The sequence below is a fragment of the Lactuca saligna genome, chromosome 5 (assembly GCF_052625555.1).
Source record: "Lactuca saligna cultivar CGN05327 chromosome 5, ASM5262555v1, whole genome shotgun sequence".
NCBI lineage: Eukaryota > Viridiplantae > Streptophyta > Magnoliopsida > Asterales > Asteraceae > Lactuca > Lactuca saligna.
In genome coordinates this window covers 69160627-69180205 of record NC_136421.1, presented here as the reverse complement: position 1 = coordinate 69180205, position 19579 = coordinate 69160627, and the positions used below count along the sequence as shown (strand labels likewise).

The 19579-nt window shown below is 32.8% G+C and overlaps 2 pseudogenes across 1 annotated transcript; both read right to left on the bottom strand.

Annotated features, from left to right (window-relative positions):
- Positions 1-4351: 4351 nt before the first annotated feature.
- Positions 4352-6722, bottom strand: LOC145045402 (protein FAR1-RELATED SEQUENCE 5-like; annotated as a pseudogene).
- Positions 6723-13779: 7057 nt separating this feature from the next.
- On the bottom strand, positions 13780-19290 carry LOC144997084 (uncharacterized; annotated as a pseudogene). The gene is made up of 4 exons (XR_013659703.1): positions 18726-19290; positions 17005-18121; positions 16620-16916; positions 13780-16506 (listed from the first exon to the last, which is right to left on the bottom strand). The product of XR_013659703.1 is annotated as an uncharacterized LOC144997084 (transcript).
- Between the last annotated feature and the right edge of the window lie 289 nt (positions 19291-19579).

The window sequence follows — 19579 nt, the reverse complement described above, 5'->3', positions numbered from 1 at the left end:
ATAAATCTAAGTTTGTTTTCTTATTTGTTATAATATTTGCATAAACTCTTAAGTTGTGAATCCACTGTTATTACGTAGTGAATCTTGGTCTATTTTCTTATAATTTATTTATAATATTTGCATAATGATAGTGTTTTCTAAAATAAATTAAGTTTAGAATATGTGTTATTATGTTAGTGTTATAAAATAAATTTATTTAGGTTTTTAAGCGTGAATTGTAATGTTTTAATGTTTCAGTTATTCTTTAGTTATGTTAAGGTAAGTTTTAATTGTTATTAATAAGAAAATATAAGTTTTAAGCTGTGAATGCATGAACTTTTATAAGTTTTAAGCTGTGAATGCATGATTTCAATAAGTTTTAAACTACAAATGCGTGCTTTTATAAGTTTTAAGCTGTAAATGCATGATTTTTTATACAAATATGATTTTGTAAATGAAAGACATTAGTTTTAAGCTTTAAATGCATGGTTTTTTTTATAAGTTTTAAGTAGTGAATGTATGCTTTTTTTTTATACAGATCTGACTGCGTCATTGAAAAATATGAATTTTAAAATGTGAATGTTGTGAATACATGATTTTTTTTTTGATGTTTTATACTTTCTTATATTACTATTTTCTCAAATAATGTTAACTTAGGTTTTTTAAAATGATGAATTGTAATGTTTTAATGTTTATTTATTATTTAGTTATGTTAATGTTAGTTTTAACTGTTATTAATAAGAAAATAGATGTTTAAAATTGTGAATACATGATTTTTTTATAAATTTTAAGTTGTGAATACATTATTTTTATACATGTATGGTTGTTTCAATAAAATACAAAGGTTTTAAGTTGTGAATGCATGCGCTTTTTACAAGTATTAAGCTGGAAACGCATGATTTTTTATGCATAAATGTTTGCTTCAATGAAAAACATAAGTTTTAAGTTATGAATGCATGATTTATTACGATTTTATATATTATGAATAAAGTATCTACAAATTAAACTATAAATATCTATGTAAATAAACTTTTGAAAGAAGCACTACTTTATAGATCTAAACGTATAAATGTAAGTTTTAAGTTAAGAATATGGCTTTGTAATGTTTGTGCATTAAACTGTGAATTTATTAAATTAAGTTGTGAATTTTGTGTAGTGAACAAAATGATTATATTAAGATGTGAATTGATTGTACTAAAATGTGAATTTTTAATGAATTTTGTGTTAAAATATGAATGATTTATGTATGAATTTTTGTATTTATTTTTTTGTGAATATAATTATTTTTTGTGTTGTATAAATATGTAAGAATGTATTCGTTTATATAATTGTTGCATTAAACTCTAAATTAGTGAATTAATGTGTTTATTAAACAATGAATATAGTATTTAATCTAACAATGTATGATTTTATATAGATTTGGTTTGAAATGAATGATGGTTACCACATTGACATACATGGATGGTGTTAACATGTGTTAGTTGGTGGTGGTGGTAGAGTTTGAGTTTGACTTTCCTAAATTAGTGATATTATGATTGTATTAAATTGTGAATTTTGTGTACTAAACTATGGATTGACTGTATTAAATTTATTTATTTTGTATTGTTTTTATGTTAAAATATGAATCGATGTATGAATGAAAATATTAGACTGCAAAAATTACAATTTTGCTTTTTTTTTTTTCGTACCAAAAATACAATTTTTTTTTTTTTTTGGATTTTAACATTTTGAATAACTACTGTGTACATATTTACTTATAAAATGAGGTTCTTACGGTTCTTAATCTTTTGTGGTTCTCATTTGAACCACTCCATATATATATATATATATATATATATATATATATATATATATATATATATATATATATATATATATATATATGGGGATAGGATATATACATTACAGCCTTATAAAGCTTGCGTACAAAACCCTATAAACGACATTGTTTGCTACTTTACAATTAAAACCCCAATTTTAGGGAAAAAAACAAAACACACACCGTGTTTGGGTGTGTGCGGTCATAAAAATCAGAAGTGACGAGGGAGGAGCTGAGACGAGGAGATGGGAGCGGATCGAAGTAGGAAACACAATTTGAGGTTATTTGGTTGAAAGAAATTGAGATGCAGAGGGCATATCGAGCGTACATGGGTTGTCAATCCCACTGTGTTGTGTAGTCAGGGGAACACAACTAAGAGGAGGGTAGTCACCGATGGCGGCATCACTGATCACAAGAGAGGGAAACGACGACGGAAGCGATGCCGCCCAGCTGGAAATCGCCGGAAAAGGTGCGGGTTTTGGGTTCTCAAACTTCCTTCCTAACTTAAAAGCTTCCTTTTTCTGATTTGTAGTTTCGATCCACCAGGTCAGTAACGACGACATGACCTGGATTGAAGAAATTGTAACAATTTTGGCGAAAGAGGACTACAGATGGTTGGGGAATGATTCAATAGTGAAGCTTTCTGATTTTTCCCCCTGATTCTTGTTCTATTTGCATCGATCTGGTATCAGTTGAAGTCTGTAATCAACAATTGAAATTTCAATGGCCACTTACCTTCATCGATTGAAGTCATCAATTATAAGTTGGGACAATTGATACAAAATTTTCTATCTGTGTGTCAATTCTCCCATTGGAAAACATGGGCGCTTTCTCTATTTCAGTTAAGGAAAGTGAGAATTCTTTCAATTTATCATTATCAGCATTCTTGTTACAGGTAATCTTTCAGCCTCTTCATTTCCTTTTACCCTTTTTTATGATGCTAATACATTTTGGCATTGTGTAAGATTGGGTAGGATAGAGAAATACAATAATTATATCACAATTATGGTGGAATTGGGAAGTGGATGAAACATTGTATCAAGGATGGAAACAACTTATTAAGGATCGTAATGCCAAACGTATTAAAGTCATGATATATTGCAATCCTTGTGTAGCTCCGGTAAGTAATCATTTTCTTTATCAAAAAACACTTGTAACGGTATTCATGTCTTTTGAAGATTTTAATTGATATATATATTAGATGGATAGAAATCCAGATGCAAGGAGAAAGTTATTTTAAGAGGCAAGGAAGTTGGACATTTTAGTAAAAGACAAGTCTGACGTTTTACCATGATTATTGTATTTTAAGGAATTATCATACAAAGATTTTTATTGCTAACATTTAGCTATTTTGTTGGTCTTAATGAATGGGTTCCATGTGGATATAAGTTTCTCTAATAATTTACATATGAAGGTTACAATTTTCTCAAAACCTCATTGATTTTTTTGCAAGTCATTGTTATGGTAGATAATCTACGGTTCGGTTCAAGAGGAAGGGTAAAAAGGGAAAACAATCCTTACCAATGACCAATAGGGGAAACAAAGGTAATTTGGGGACTACTATGAAACTCAAGGCAGGAAGGGTAAAAAAGGAAAACAGTCATCGTTGGGTTTAATGTTCATCACTCTTGTTTGGTAGATTTATAAGTTTATTGTCATTAGTTGTAATTAGTTGTAACGATTTGGTAACTTTATATATGGTGCTGTTATATTTTTGGCATTTTTTGTTCCGGTTTGTAATATGTACATTCCCGACAATTAGTTGGGTTTTTTTTATTATTATAATAACATTCTTATTTCAAATCTCAAAAAGAATATGTTGATTAGTAGAAGCAATCTACTGTTGCATTATACCTATTAACAACATTATACTTGAATCAATTTTCTTTTTAACAAAATAATACCTTCAACAATAGGATTGTACTTTCATTTTGTACACATAATAGCATCGTACTTTCAGTTTTTACACATAATATCTGCGTACTTTCATTTTTTACACATAATACCCCCGTACTTCCCTTTTTTACACGTAATAACATCGTACTTTCAGTTTTTATACATAATACCCCCTACTTTCATTTTTTACATATAATTGCATCGTAATTTCATTTTTTACACGTAATACCCCCATACTTTTGTTTTCTACACATAATAGCATCGTACTTTCATTTTTTACACATAATACCCCCGTACTTCTGTTTTTTACAAATAATACCCCCATACTTTCGTTTTCTACACATAATAGAACCGTACTTTCATTTTTTACACATAATACCCCCGTATTTCCATTTTTTTACACATAATAGCATCGTACTTTCATTTTTAGACATAATAACATCATACTTTCATTTTTTACACCTAATGCCCCCGTGCTTTCTTTTTTTACACATAATAGTAGTAACTATTCAACATTTTCATTCCAGAACAGCAACGTACATGATTTATGTCCAAAACTGGAAAAAAGACAAGTACTTAAAACTAAAAAAAAGGACGCTTAACCTAAGCTAGAAACATGAGTAGAATTACCCAAAATCATAGCAACTACATATCCCATCAATGTTTCTCTTGCAATGATTCATCTACCTGATACATGAAAATATAAATAGATTATTATATAAATATAAGAACTGAAAAATCATGACAAAGTAAGTTACTACTATACGCACCTTTCTTTTAGAACAACTAGTAGCATAATGACCTAATCCTTGACTATAAGAGCATGTTCGTTTTTTTGGCACTTCTAAAGAAGACTTGATTCTACTAGCAATTTTTGGACGCCCTTTCGTGTTGGTTGGAGCAAGAGGATCCCAGACAAATAATTGAGGCATTATATCGACTTGTGAAATTCTCACACAAGAACCTTGAGATACGTTCTCAACTGGTAGAGGTTTTTTCTGTATTGCTTGATCTTGTAAGAGCTTTATCAATATGTTATTGACATTTTCTATTTCTGAAGGGGAGTCTTTTGCTTGTTCAATTACTTTATTAAAATTTGAACGAACACACCATAAAGTATAAGCACTAACCCCATTTCCGTTATTCATTTCTTCGAGTCCGATACTACGCTTACCCACCTTGTACCTTGCATTAAGGGTCCATCCTAGGTAAAATGTAGTGACTCGGAAGTGTGTTAACATGCCTTTTCTTCATCACATATAAGATATATTTACATAAAATCCCACAAGTCTCATACTTAGCACAAGAACATGTGACATGGATCTTATTTGACAAATAAAAGGTAACAATCCGCCAATATTTTTTGTCAATGTCCAATTATCCAACTCGATACTTGATTTCTTCTATACTTTTGCTTATACTCTCATGCGTTAAATTGCTAGTAGCTTCCATCCATTCTTTTTTGAAAATCTCAAATACCTTTCTAGTATAACACTCACCTGCTTTTGCTTCAATTGGATGTTTTGAGGAAAGAACTGGCCTCGAGTTCATAGTCTTGAAATCTTCATCTTCTTCAGCGGCCCTTCGTGAAGCAATTGCTTTGTCATATTGCACTAAAAAGTCATTCAACATGGTACTCGAGTTAACAAAATCATCAAAAAATGAATTAATACTCTCACTTCGTCCACTTGTTGACATACCGGCCAAGAAAATATCCTTTAAGAAGGCTTTAGCCCAATGTACTCGTTGGTTATACATATCAGTTATCCAACAGTTGCTTTCAAGTTTATACTTATCACGTATAACTTCCCACCTAGTTTCAAATTCTTCAATTGTGTCACTCATTACCCATTCTTTATATGATTCTTGAAAATCACTATAACGAGCAATATATGGTCGAAGGTGCTCTAATTCATGTTTTTTTTATATGCCATGCACAAAAGCGATGTCGAGCGTTTGGAAACACTTTTTTTATTGCATTACCCATAGCTTTGTCTTGATCAGTAATAATAGCCTTTGGGTACTTGCTAAACATACATTTAAGGAAATGCTCAAACAACCATACAAAAGTTTCTTCCTTTTCGTTTTCTAGTAACGCTCCACCAAAAAGTACAGACTGTCCATGATGGTTCACCCCAGTAAATGGAGCAAAAGGCATCTTGAATTTATTTGTCATATAAGTTACATCAAAGACAACAACATCTCCAAATTTAGTAAAATCGTCTCTTGATCTTCCATCAGCCCAAAAAATATGTCTAGGACAACCATCACTGCACAAATCCACAACATAATACTGATCATTATCCACTAATGCTTTATCTTGTAAATGTTTTATTAGTCCATAAAACTCCCTTCTTTTGTTGTGTTTTCGTTGCTCAGATAATACATCAACACATTGTTTTGAAGTAACATCAACTTCATTTGAGGTTTTCATTGCATTAATAGCCTTTTTAATTTGAGAAGGTTTCAACCCTCCTTGATTAAGTTCCACCATGAGAGATTTACATTCCATTGTACGGTGGAACTTCGCATGAGACCGATGCTTCATCACTTTTGTTGGTGTCATGCTCAATTTGTGATTGTGTGTGTCATCAAACAAGTCCACAAACCATTTCCCATCTTTCTTTTTTGAAATTCGAAACATTGCTTTGCATCCGATTCTAACTTCTCTACGACGTTTTTTATCGTTTCCAATTGATGTATTACCATCCTCCCGTTTAAAACCTTATTTGTCGCATACAAGTGTCTTTCGATAAGGTTCATTTGTTCCCTTATTTTTGCATGTGGTATGAATACGTATACTAAATCCATGTACAAATGCATAATCATTATAAAAGTTATATGCATCATCAGTTGTATCGAAAACCTTTCCTAAAATACTTTCATTATTCAGTCCATCTTCCTCACATTCAACATTTGCATCTTTTATTTCTTCAGTTTCATATGTTGCTTCTAACAAATCATTTGCATCAACATCTTCAGTTGTATGTGCTTTGATATTCCTATCTGCTTCGGTTTCAGACATCATTCACTATACATTACATCCAACAATAATCAAGAATTAGAAAATATCATTTACCAACTAATATATTTACAAAATGATAGTTTGCTTATTAGAAAAAATAAATAACCATCAACAATGACAAAATCAATAATCAATATAAAATAAAATAGCATAGTGAATAGAACAAAATAGAGGCCAAGTTCGGTAATTTATTGGCAATTTCAATTAAAAATTGATAGCACAGTAAGTGGGAAACAACATGAACGGATGCAAGCAAAGTTCATAATTCCTTTTTCATCATTCACCAACATTTAGAAAAAATAATTCAAGATGTATCAAGAAATTTTACAAATTTTTTTTACCTTTTTTTAGAAATCAGTAAGCAGCAGGTAACGAGTTGAATATGGTGTAGAAAATTTGAGCAACAACAAATGAGAATGAACAACCAGTCAACAAAAATCGAGAACCATACAAAAATCGCTTTACAAATTCTACTAGCAGCAAAATTCGGTAATCAATGGGCAATTTCAATTACAAATTGATAGTGCAGTGAGTGGGAAACAACATGAACATATGCCAATTTCTACCCTTTGTATGTTGTGCGATTTCAAACATGCCAATTCCAATTGCAAATACGATGATTTTTTTTTCAATTAACCTACATGATCAATTTCTGGAAGTAAGAAATCCTCCAATACCAAAAATAGAGGAAACAATCAATTTTAGAATATTACGATGATGGAAAAGAAAAACAATCGTGTGTTGTAATTAGCCTAAAACGACACAGTTTAATTGGTTATGTATATAAACTTAGGTACGGTTATAAACTTATAATGTATATTCCCTTTTCCCCTTTTCCCTATATAGAAAAAGTGAATATACATAACATTAATTCTTGAAACTAGGTAGTTTTGTTTAAGAGTAAATTACACGAATGGTCCCTATGGTTTGGGGTAATTTGCACGTTTGGTTCCTAACTTATTGTTTTAACTCGGCAGGTCTCTACTGTTTGCTTTTATTACGTGTTTGGTCCCTACTGTTTGTTTTTGTTACGCGCTTGGTCCCTATCTTACCTAAAAATACTATTATTTAAATAGGAAAAAATGGTGGGGTAGGTAAGTTAAGGTGAAGGGGGTGGGGTTGGGAATGTGTTTATCTAAATACATTAAAAAATCAAGGGCAAAATAGTCTTTTTTTTTATCTAAAACAGGGACCTAACGCGTAACAAAAACAAACAGTAGGGACCTTCCGAATTAAAAAAATAAGTTGGGGACCAAACATGCAAATTACCCTAAACCATAGGAACCATTTGTGTAATTTACTCTTTGTTTAATGATTATATTATTTCCTTAATTCTTTCCTTATTTTTCTTATTTATTTACATCAATTCCTTCCCATGATTTTCAACTTCTTATCGACGTTTTGAAGAAAGAAAAATAAGTTCAAACATATCGAAGATGCTCTGACTCAACAGAATTCGTCAAAAAGCCATCGACTTGGTGGCTCACCGTGTTCTACCCAATCAATCTTACCTCTTCTTGGTTACGATTACGAATCAGAAGATTTTTTAAAAAGATGTTTGCTAATGAAAGCCTGGTTTAACTTTTCTAGTAACTAGTAATATCCAAAATAATCCTTGCTTGCAGGAATTTAAGTTGACCAAATTTGCAAAACAAAAAAAGCTATCAGGTTTGTTTAAGAAAAAAATATTCACATCAGGTTACTTTGGGAAAAGAAATTACGATTGTATAAAATCCTTCGCTTTTGATAGTATTCAGACTTAGATTGTGGACTAAAACACAACCTTTAGCGAAGGTTTTCTGATATTAGGTTGTTTTTAGAAAACCTTGTGCAAAATCTTATTTATTTGCAAATGTATTAAAAGAAGCCCACCAGGTGTTCGAAAAAATGTCATCTCATATATTCTAACAGTTTTTTTCATTTTTGATATGAATCAAGTTGTGTATTTTCCTCTCTATTCGAAATTCCCCAACCTCACTCTCTCACCATCTCATCTATTTTAGCAGTTTTTTTCATATATTTTAACAGGTTTTTTTTTTTTTTTTTTTTTTTTTTGACACTCTTTTTTCATTGTTTCATAGTCTCTTTGGAAAATAAAATGTTATGATATGTGCAGCTCAAGACATTGGAGACCGGCCTTGTTATCTGCTTTCATCAACATAAAAGGTTAATAATACATAGGTCTAATTGCATATGCATTCTAGTTACTCTCATGTTTTATGTCTTTCACATCAATTTTTGTTGGTCATTATGTAAAATGTTTTTAGTTAGTGTTTCACTAGCATGCCTCTTAAGAAAATAAACTTTAATGATCATGGTAAGAGAATATATGTTTGTTTCACAATTTCTGCCATTTGATTGTTGATTTATTTGCTGTATGAAATGGCGCGTTTTGGCTTATTGAATATGTTGTTTATGCGACGCAAGATTTATGGGTGTTTGTTGTTTGTCAGATTTACCAAGGATACTAGAGGATTAATTATTACTTCAATATTTATGGGTGTTTGTTGTTTGTCAGATTAATTATTACTCCATATTTGGGACAAGGTCAAAATCGTCGAACAAAGTAAAAAACCATCAAAATTACGTGTAGGCTAACCTAAAACAAACCAGAAAATTAAAGATTCCAATTTAACATCTATTAAAACATCATCTTGTTTGTAGCATAACCAACAACTTACATTTACAAGCAGAATTAACAACCAACTGTTCATTTTATAGCCTGTACTTGACTTATTTTATAGCCAATTTTTCTGATAAAGTGACACATACACAAAGATTTGAATTCATATACAAATTACATGACTATATAAAGCATAGACCTATACAAATTTCATGTAAAAGCTTGTAAGTATATATTAATAATTAAATGCGTATAAACTTGATCTTGTATAATATGCCAAGCTAATGACAACTGTAATAAAGTTTGATCTTTTATCAGACCTTCCCAATCCTCTAGGTTCAATATTTGATGAAGCTTCATTTAAATTTACCAAAATCTCCATTTTCACTTCTTCAGAGATTCCCATGAAATCCCTTCCATTCTTTGTATTTATGATTTATAATCTCCTATCCCCAAGCTACATCAAAAGAATACAAATAAAATTTTTAAAAAAAGTAATTGACAAGATGATAACCCATGCAATCAAAGAATTCTTAATAATTGGATCAATTTTTATTACTTACTTTGATTTTGGGACCCTCATTCTCAATCTCGTCTCTTGAAAAAGACATAATTACCCATATAAGGTCTCTAAATGCATACCTAATAAGGCATAAAATCATCTTTGCTAAATAATATGTGTGTTTTTTTAATCAAAATCAATGTCAATGCTTTACAGCTGGTCCCCCATGAAAAGAAGCAGTAGCAAGGTCACCGTACAAGATTGACATGTGATTAGGAATTGGTCAATTCGAATGCAATAGTTAAGCAATAATCTAGACATTTTGTGATTCTATCTAGAAATTTTGATGAAGCAAAAGGTATTGTTGAGAGTTTCTATATTACATTATATTACATGAAATTAAGTTCATAGAAAGTATTGAACATCAAAACATACTTTAATATGCATAATATGTTAGCAATTAGGTTTATATTAAGTGTTGAACATCAAAACATACCTTAATATGCATAATAAATTAGCAATTTTGATAGAATTCTTCTTTGTAGTAGTTTTGTTTCCAATTATTATAGACTATTTTTAAAATTTTGATGATAAGAATGATGAATAAGTTTCTGATCATAATTAATGATAACTATGATCTATTATACTCCCAAGGTTCTGTTTGTGTCTGTTGTGTAGGCATTATGTCGAACACCTGGTGGGTAGGCTACATACATTACAATTGCAAGTCAAACTGAAACCCCAAAATGTGAATTAAAAGCAAGCGACCTAGAATACCCAAAAATTTGAATCAAAATTAGATATCAATCCGAAAAACTTAAAAATGGGGAAACTTTAGTAAGATATGTAAGAAAAAAATCTTTGATTGTTGCTGGGATTTAGATATTAATCCGAGAAACATAAAAATGAAGGAAATTTGTTGAAGACGATTAAATTGATGAACCCAGATGGTGAACTTGAGAAATAAAATGAAGAAACATGTTCTACACGTTGGTCGTTCTCTCCCTTAGTTCTGTCGTTGGTTAATGGTCGGCATGAACATTGAATCTCATAAAACTCAAACCAAAGAACTATGTGTAATCAGTTTGTTTTGGATGAATATTATCGGGACTGATTAGGTTTTTATGCAATTAAGGTAGATATCAAGAAGGAGAATGAGAAAATCCAATTTTGATCGAGGGATGGGGGACGATCGTAAGCATGGAGATCAGAGAGGAAAAAAAGTCAAATGGTTGTATATCTTCAACATGTAATATGCATTAATTACTTTCTTAAAATAACTAAAATGATTGGTCCATAATCAATTATACATGCACAGAATAGATATTAAAAACAAAATAACCTAACCCTATATATATATATATATATATATATATATATATATATATATATATATATATATACACACACACACACACAAACATCCTTTAAAAACGTCAGGTTGCGTCAGAAATTCGAACCGGCGGCACTTCCGTGTAGAAAGAGTTTGAAAGTGGCCGAAAAAGGGATGGGTGGCTTCACTTTTTCTGACAGAAAACTTCGCCCAAAAAAAGGCTCCAGTCGTTGAAAAATCATTGGCGTTAAGCTGACTTCAACTTCCACACGATCGCATCCAGGTTTCCCTCTCATGTTCTTCATTTCAAAGTCATTCAAACCTTTGTTTAATTGAAATCAAATAGCAAGTGAGTATATCTCCTTTTACTTCCTTTTGAACAGATAGACCCCCAACAATAATGGTTTCAAGTGCTCAAAATGATCCAAAAAATAAACAATTCTAGGTCTCTGTTTCGTGATTGATTTTGGTTGTCCACCCTCATTTCCAATTTCTAAACATTGGCCGATCAGTTCACCTCACAAAATCATAAGTTATGTACTCAAAATGGATTCATCGACTCCAATTTATACACAACCAATGGCACAACGGATTTCCCTTTTCATCATATGGGAGTTGTAGATTAAGACTATTGAATCTTCCGTTAATTTCTTATCCAATTAGTATTTAATTGAATCCGCAGTGCTCCGATCCAAATAATAATGTATCGGTGCCAACCAGCCAATCAACCAACCAATACAAATTTTACCCTAATAAACAAAACTTTGTGGATTTAGGTAACGTGCTTTGACTTTACTTAAAATTGTGTTGATACGAAAGGCTCCAATTCCACTCAAAATACAAATTTTCTCAAGTTTAGTCATTCAAGGCTCCATTTCCACTCAAAATACTCCAACTGAAATAATAATACCTACCAGACAAGTTTCATTGAAAAATGCAACTTATGTTGATTTAGGCAACATACTTTGGCTGTATCTCAAAAGTGCCACAAGTTGTGTTGGGGAATTACGAATTTGGGTTATAGGAAATCTGGATCACAAACAGGAATCGTGCGATACACTTTCCTTGTTTGATATTTCGACCCTAATTGCCTTGGGTAGCACGAAATCCAAACTAGGATAATTCCTAAAGAAACAATTCTGATTTTAGGCACAAAACACAGAATCAATTTTGAGAGAGAATAAAGAAGAAAGCGTTCTTTCAGTTTTTCTGTGTTTCAACGAAGTTATACATTTCCCGGACTTATCCACACAACGGATAAAACGAGAACAGTTTTCAACTTTGAAAAAATACAAATTAATCCTTGAATTTGCATCTTTAAAGAATGACAAATTAATCCTCGTACTGTTCTAACAACGTTCAGTAAATACAAGTGTGCACTCTCACACCTCCTAATTTGTATTATAACTAAAACACTGTTCTTGAAACCCTTGTTAAATCTATTACACTAAAATATATTTGATGATTAAATCACCAACAAGTTGAACTGCTGGAATATCCATATCCATTCTTTTAAATTCAATTCCATATGATCACAATACTCAAACTAAGAGTATAAGATACAAGCGTGCAATAAGATGATTTTTCACCAAAAATGTATATCTTCCTTTGTCCTTTTCATTTAATCTTTACATACTTTTACCTTCTTATAAAAATTTTTGTATTAGTTTAGGAAGGTATAGCTTCCCTCCCTTCATCTTTTGGAATTTTTTCTTCTATTATATATTAGTTAGGGTTCTTCTATACATTTGAGCCTTTACAATATCAATTACGCAATACTCAAAAGAACATTTATCATGAGTTTAGAAAACTAACTTTTTTGGGAATATTATATTACAAAAAAGTAACGCAAACCTTGTCAAACCAAGTCTCTTTAATTTATCAGATGTTCTCTTTAAAGTTCCATTCATTGAGTAATATTGTACATGAACAGGATTCAAATTTACAATAAGTTATTACCACTTGACCGAAACATATCCTGGCAACATTGGAGATACCATGGTGTAGGACTCTATGTTTAATATGAAAACAAGTTCGGTTCATTGCATTGCAGTGCCAAAATGCACAGCCTAAGCACACAAAAATAAACAAGAAAGCCAAATTGTGAAAAATTAAGATACTCTTTGGTGAACAATTAGCATCCTAATTGCTGACCCCTGCAACTTTTCAACGGATAAAACACACTCACCATCGGTGGTTTTGCCCAGAGTGCGCCTCCAAGACTTTCTCCCCGACCCACCGTAGTGTGTTTTCTGATATAGTCCAAAAAAAAAAGATGATTTGGTTTAAGAATGAAGAAAAAGCATTGAATGATGTAAACCAAATACTTTTTTCAGAAGCATTTCCACAAATCACCAGATGCCTTGAAATGGTTCAAGGTTCAAATAGTATGATCAAAAGTAACAAAAATACTTTAAAAGCCGTAATGGAAAAGGGTATACAACTTTTGTGTATTAAGTTAGGTCCCTGTATGTATAGTACTTAAAAAATTTCTTACAATGTAATTATTAATTTTTGGTTGAAAAACTAATTATATCGTATCAATTTCAAAATTTAAAACAAAGTAAGATGATCAGTACTAGAAAACAGAGAAATTAAGTACCTGCTATAATAGTTGTTTGTGAATAGGCTTTTCTCCCGAGTCTACAGAGGCTCTCCAAATCATCCCTAGAGCACTGTGTTATTCACATATCCACATAGCACACATCATCATTCAAATCTATGGTTTGTATCATGGATCTAAAACCTAATGACTGCAGAAGCTCTCTCGACCCACAAATACGCAGTCCACTCGACAAGATAATGATCCGAGAAATATGACTTATGCATGCACAATGGCAGAGATTGAGATATTTTAAGCATTTCATCTTACAAATGCTAACCGGGATATCTTGTAAAAGCTTGCAAAAGCTGAGATTGAGGATCTCTAGACGTTCTAATCGGTTAAGATCCTCAGGTAACTTCTCAAGCAACGAACAATCATCAAGTTTGAGAGATTCAAGATGTTTCAACATACAAATGCTATCAGGAAGATATTTAATCTTTGCAGATGTCAAACACAGATTCCTTAAACATTCTAATCGGCCAAGATCTTCAGGTAACTTCTCAAGCAACCGACAATCATAAAGTTGAAGAGATTCAAGATGTTTCAACATACAAATGCTATCAGGAAGATCTTTAATCTTTTCAGATGACAAAGTTAGCTTCTTTAAACCTTCTAATCGGCCAAGATCCTCGGGTAATTTCTCAAGAAACTGACAAGAAAGTTCGAGGGATTGCAGATGTTTCAACATAAAGATGCAATCAGGAATATCTTTAATCTTTTCAGATGACAAAGTTAGCTTCTCCAGACATTCCAACCGATCAAGATCCTCAGGTAATTTCTCAAGAACCCGACAAGAAAGTTCGAGGGTTTCCAGATGTTTCAGCATACAAATGCTATCAGGAAGATCTTTGATCTTTTCAGAAGACAAAGTTAGCTTCTTTAAACATTCTAATCGGCCAAGATCCTCAGGTAATTTCTCAAGCAATGAACATGACTCAACTTCGAGAGAGATTTAAGATGTTTCAACATACAAATGTTATCAGGAAGATGTCTAATATTATTTGTACAAGAAATATGTAGCGTCGCTAGACATTGTAGCTGATCAAGATCCTTGGGGACCTCTGGAATACTGCCTTGGAGTTTAAGCTCTCTTAAACCTTCTAACCCACAAATGCTTCTTGAAAACGTATCAAAGTCTGTACAAGCACACATACCAAAAGAAATAAGCTTCTCAATGTTTCTAGTCAATAAGGGTTGATCTTCTTTATAAGAACATCTAAACTGAAACTTTGGCAAATGGCTGTTGGGGTGTAATGGACATACATCTAGGGTCTCTGCAATCAAATGTAACTCAGCTAAAGGACCAACCTCACTACAAGAAGCTTTACTCTGTATGTCAAACTTAAATGAGATAAACCTCAAACAACCGCTTAAGTCTAAGAAGACAATCTTTTTTAGCGATTCATTGTCCATGTGAAGTTCTACAAGATTGGAACAATTTTTAAGATCTAACGTATTGAGATTTGGAGTCAGCCTCAGATCAAGGTTACTGATCTTTGAACACCTGATGTTAAGCAATCTGAGCTTTTGACATATATCACCCATGTGAAGTTCTTCTAGATCAGAACACATTTCAAGATCTAAATACTCAAGATTCGGAGTCAGCCCAATGTCAAGGATCCTAATCTTCGAATATCCAAGTTTGATGGATCTCAGATTTGGAGATCTATCAGCCATGTGAAGTTCTACCAAAGACGAACATCTTGTAAGATCTAACTGCCATAGATTGAGAGCTGACCCGAGGTCAAGGGTCATCAACCCTGACCAACTGAGGTCAACAGTTTCAAGCTTTATACATCCAGCAAGCATGTGAAGTTCTACAAGATTGGAACAATGATTAAGATCTAACGTCTTGAGATTTGGAGTCAGACTAAGGTCAAGGTTCCTGATCTTTGAATGTCTAATGTTAACGAATGTGAGCTTCTGACATTCATCGCCCATGTGAAGTTCTTCTAGATCAGAACACATTTCAAGATCTAAATACTCAAGATTCGGAGTCAGCCCAATGTCAAGGGTCCTAACCTTCGAATATCCAAGTTTGATGGATCTCAGATTTGGAGATCTATCAGCCATGTGAAGTTCTACCAAAGACGAACATCTTGTAAGATCTAAGAGCATGAGATTGAGAGCTGACCCAAGGTCAAGGCTCCTCAACTCTGACCAACTGAGGTCAATGCTTATAAGCTTTTTACATCCAGCAAGCATGTGAAGTTCTACAAGATTGTAACAATTCTTAAGATCTAACGTTTTGAGATTTGGAGTTAGCTTCAAGTCAAGGTTCTTGAACTTTGAACGACTGATGTTAAGGAATGTGAGCTTTTGACATTCATCGCCCATGTGAAGTTCTTTTAGATCAGAACACTTTTCAAGATCTAGATACTCGAGATTTGGAGTCAGCCCAATGTCAAGGGTCCTCAACTTCGAATATCCAGCTTTGATGGATCTCAGATTTGGAGATCTATCGGGCATGTGAAGTTCTACCAAATTTGAACATTTTGTAAGATTTAACAGCTCGAGATTGAGAGCCAACCCAAGGTCAAGGGTCCTCAACGTTGACCCACGGAGGTCAACGGTTGTGAGCTTTATACTTCCAGAAAGCATGTGAAGTTCTACCAATTCATGACATCCTATAAGATTCAATGTCTCTATATTTGGAGTAAGCCCAAGATCAAGGGTCCTGAGCTTTGACCAACTAAGGTCAAGGATTCTGAGCTTGTTAAAAACCTATATATAATATAAGAAAAAAAAGGTATGGTGAATATTGTTGTAATAACAAAGCAATGGATGCATTGCATTCAAATGAGCAATGTAAAAGAAATAATCAACCATAATTCTACCTTTCTTTCTCCCCCTTCCCAAAGTTGTATGATTTTACAGGAATTCATCTCAAGTGCAACAAGATTATTTGCTTTAAATGTTTTGGGTAAAGACCTGAAGGGGTAATAGTTCCATTGCAGATATCGTAAAGCATCTGGGAATTTACTAAATTTCGAATTCGGATGAGAACATTCGCTTTTACTTTCACCACGCACGTAAAGAAATCTAAGTTCCTTCATTTTTCTAAGACCTTTCATTAGAATTTCCGGATTGAGGTCACGTGTGTCAAATTTTATATATCTTGTCTCTTCGGTACCCTGTAATAAAAAAGAAGTCATCATGAAAGTTGTGTCGTAGTTAATGAAAATGTGTTAGCTTTAACTTAGAAATAAACTTGATCCTTACCAAGTCATTAGTCAATACATCTTCAATTTCCTTGGTAATCCACAATCGACTATGTTTGTTAGGCTTATCCGGGTGCAACCGACGAACAATATTCCTGCCCATCTCTTCAATATGATCATGCATGCCCAAGCACTCTTCATCATCAGAAGAATCTTCATAAATGGTTATGAGAGATTTTTGCTCAAGAACTCTTAAACCAGTTCTAGCATGATATCCACAACTTTCAAGCACTTTGATTGCAAAGTCTTTCGACCATCCTTTAAATATACATGCAACATCTAGGAATATTTCTTTGTAATCCTCCTCTAGACTGATATAGCTTATTTCTAACTTTTTCAGAGTTTCCATTAACGGGATTGTTTTAAGTCTTTTCAGAGCATCTACCCATTCAAGCTCATTTTTACCACAAAGAAATGAACCCAAAACTTTGATCGTTAAGGGAAGACCAGCTGCATAATGCACAACTTGTTGTGAGAGTGCTTCGTACCCTATATCTGGAATCACTCTCCCAAATGCATACCTACTGAAGAGGCAAATTGCTTCCTCATCTAAAAACAACCGGACGTTATGAATCGACTTCACTCGATGTGCTACAAGCACTTGCTCATCTCTTGTTGTAATGATAATTCTACTTCCCGGCTTAAACCAATTCATCTCACCAGCCAACGCCTCAAGCTGTTCTATATGATCCACATCATCCAGAACAAGAAGAACCTTTTTACCATGAATCCATCTCTTCATCATGCTTTTCCCTTCGTAAACACTACTTACAGTGATGCCTTGATCCTTTATGATATCGGAAAGAATTTGATTTTGCAACGACTTCAAACCGAACAAAGAAGCATTTGAAACTTCCCTAACATTCTCAACGAAGCTTTTACCTTCGAATTGAAAGGATATTTGATCAAAAACAGCCCTGGCTAAAGTTGTCTTCCCACCACCTCCCATTCCCTTGATCCCGATCATGCGAACATCATTTAAACTTGTTCCTAGAGATGATAAAACATCATAGATCCGGGTCTCCATGCCTACTAATGTTTCATCAATGCTGAAATTGACGGATCGTAACTCTAGTGAAATTTCTCCAACAACTTTCTGGATGAATTTAGCTTCATGCCTGTATTTTAAAGAAGATTTAATTAGCTTATTTAAAAATCCCACATGAAGAATTTTACTTTCAAATCCAACATACATATTTACATGAAGTAATAACATAGTTGTATAATTAATCATATTTCATGTTCAAACTTTCAACAAGACTCCAAGCTTGAATTAGAATTTGACAATACAACATGAGATGCCATGTCCAAGCCTTTTACATCCAGGGTAAACTCAAATTAGAAGAAAAAAAAAAGCAAAGTGAAAGAAAATTGCAAATATATGATGACAGAATTATAAACACCTGCATACGAGAAAGTAAACTAATAAATAAGTCAACGACTCAACAATGTTTTTTTTTATAAGGGTTGAACTAAAGCAAAACCCTCAAGCACCTCTATTCTTAAATTAAGAAAGTTACTAAAATCAGAAACCGATTTGGAATAGTAATGATTAGCAACTATTTAGTCGTTTTGAGCCGGATTTTTAAGAAATTGGACATCGATGGTGCTGCTTGTGTAATGTTTATATTATATTCGACCTTGATCGATTCAAAATGTCGCCAAACTTGATATAAAAACCAGAAATAAAGAATAATACAAATAAATTGATGAAGTGATTACCTATCGGCAGTATTCTTCAACTCCCATCCGGCCAGATCCGCTGCTTCTTTTAGAGCACCCCTCCACTTCTCTGCAGCCTCTTCATTTTCATGATCGGCAAAGGCTTTTTCAACTGCCCCACTTTGTCTGCGGACTTCCGATGGTTCGACATCATAGAAGATGGGGTAGGCAGTATGCTCGGTGGTCTTGTGACACTCCATTATCTTCACAAGCTCATCTAAGCACCAAGAGGAAGAGGCATAATTTTTGGAGAAAACAATGATATAGAATTTTGAATCTTCAATGGATCTGATGAGTTCATCACAGATCCTTTTGCCCTTTTTGATTCTGTCATCATCCTTGTAAGTGTGAATGTTTTTCTGCTGAAGAGCATAATAAAGATGATCAACGAAATTTGTACGAGTGTCTTCGCCTCTAAAGCTCAAAAACACATCATACTTAAAACTCTTGTAAATGGATGAAGTAGAAGAAGACGCCATTGATAATACGCTCTAAGTCTTTGTTGAAAAACACTTTAACATAACGATTCCAAAAAAAGGAGGAGATGAAGTGAATAACCCTCGGCACGATGGTTCAATAATGGGAATGTGAAAGTCAACCCCAAAAAATACAAATAAAACCAACCAAACCTACCGCTTGTATTTTATTTATTTTTTGCTTATTTAAAAATCGGACCTTTTAAAAATGGTTATATAATTTACAGCGATTACATAAATGATCCTTGTGGGTCCAACAATTACATTTCCATTACATTTTTTTTTCCCTTTTTCACCATTTGGTCATAAAATGATTGTATACTAAAGGATGTTTGGGATTGTTTTTAAAACCACTTATAAATTTTTATATAAGTGTTA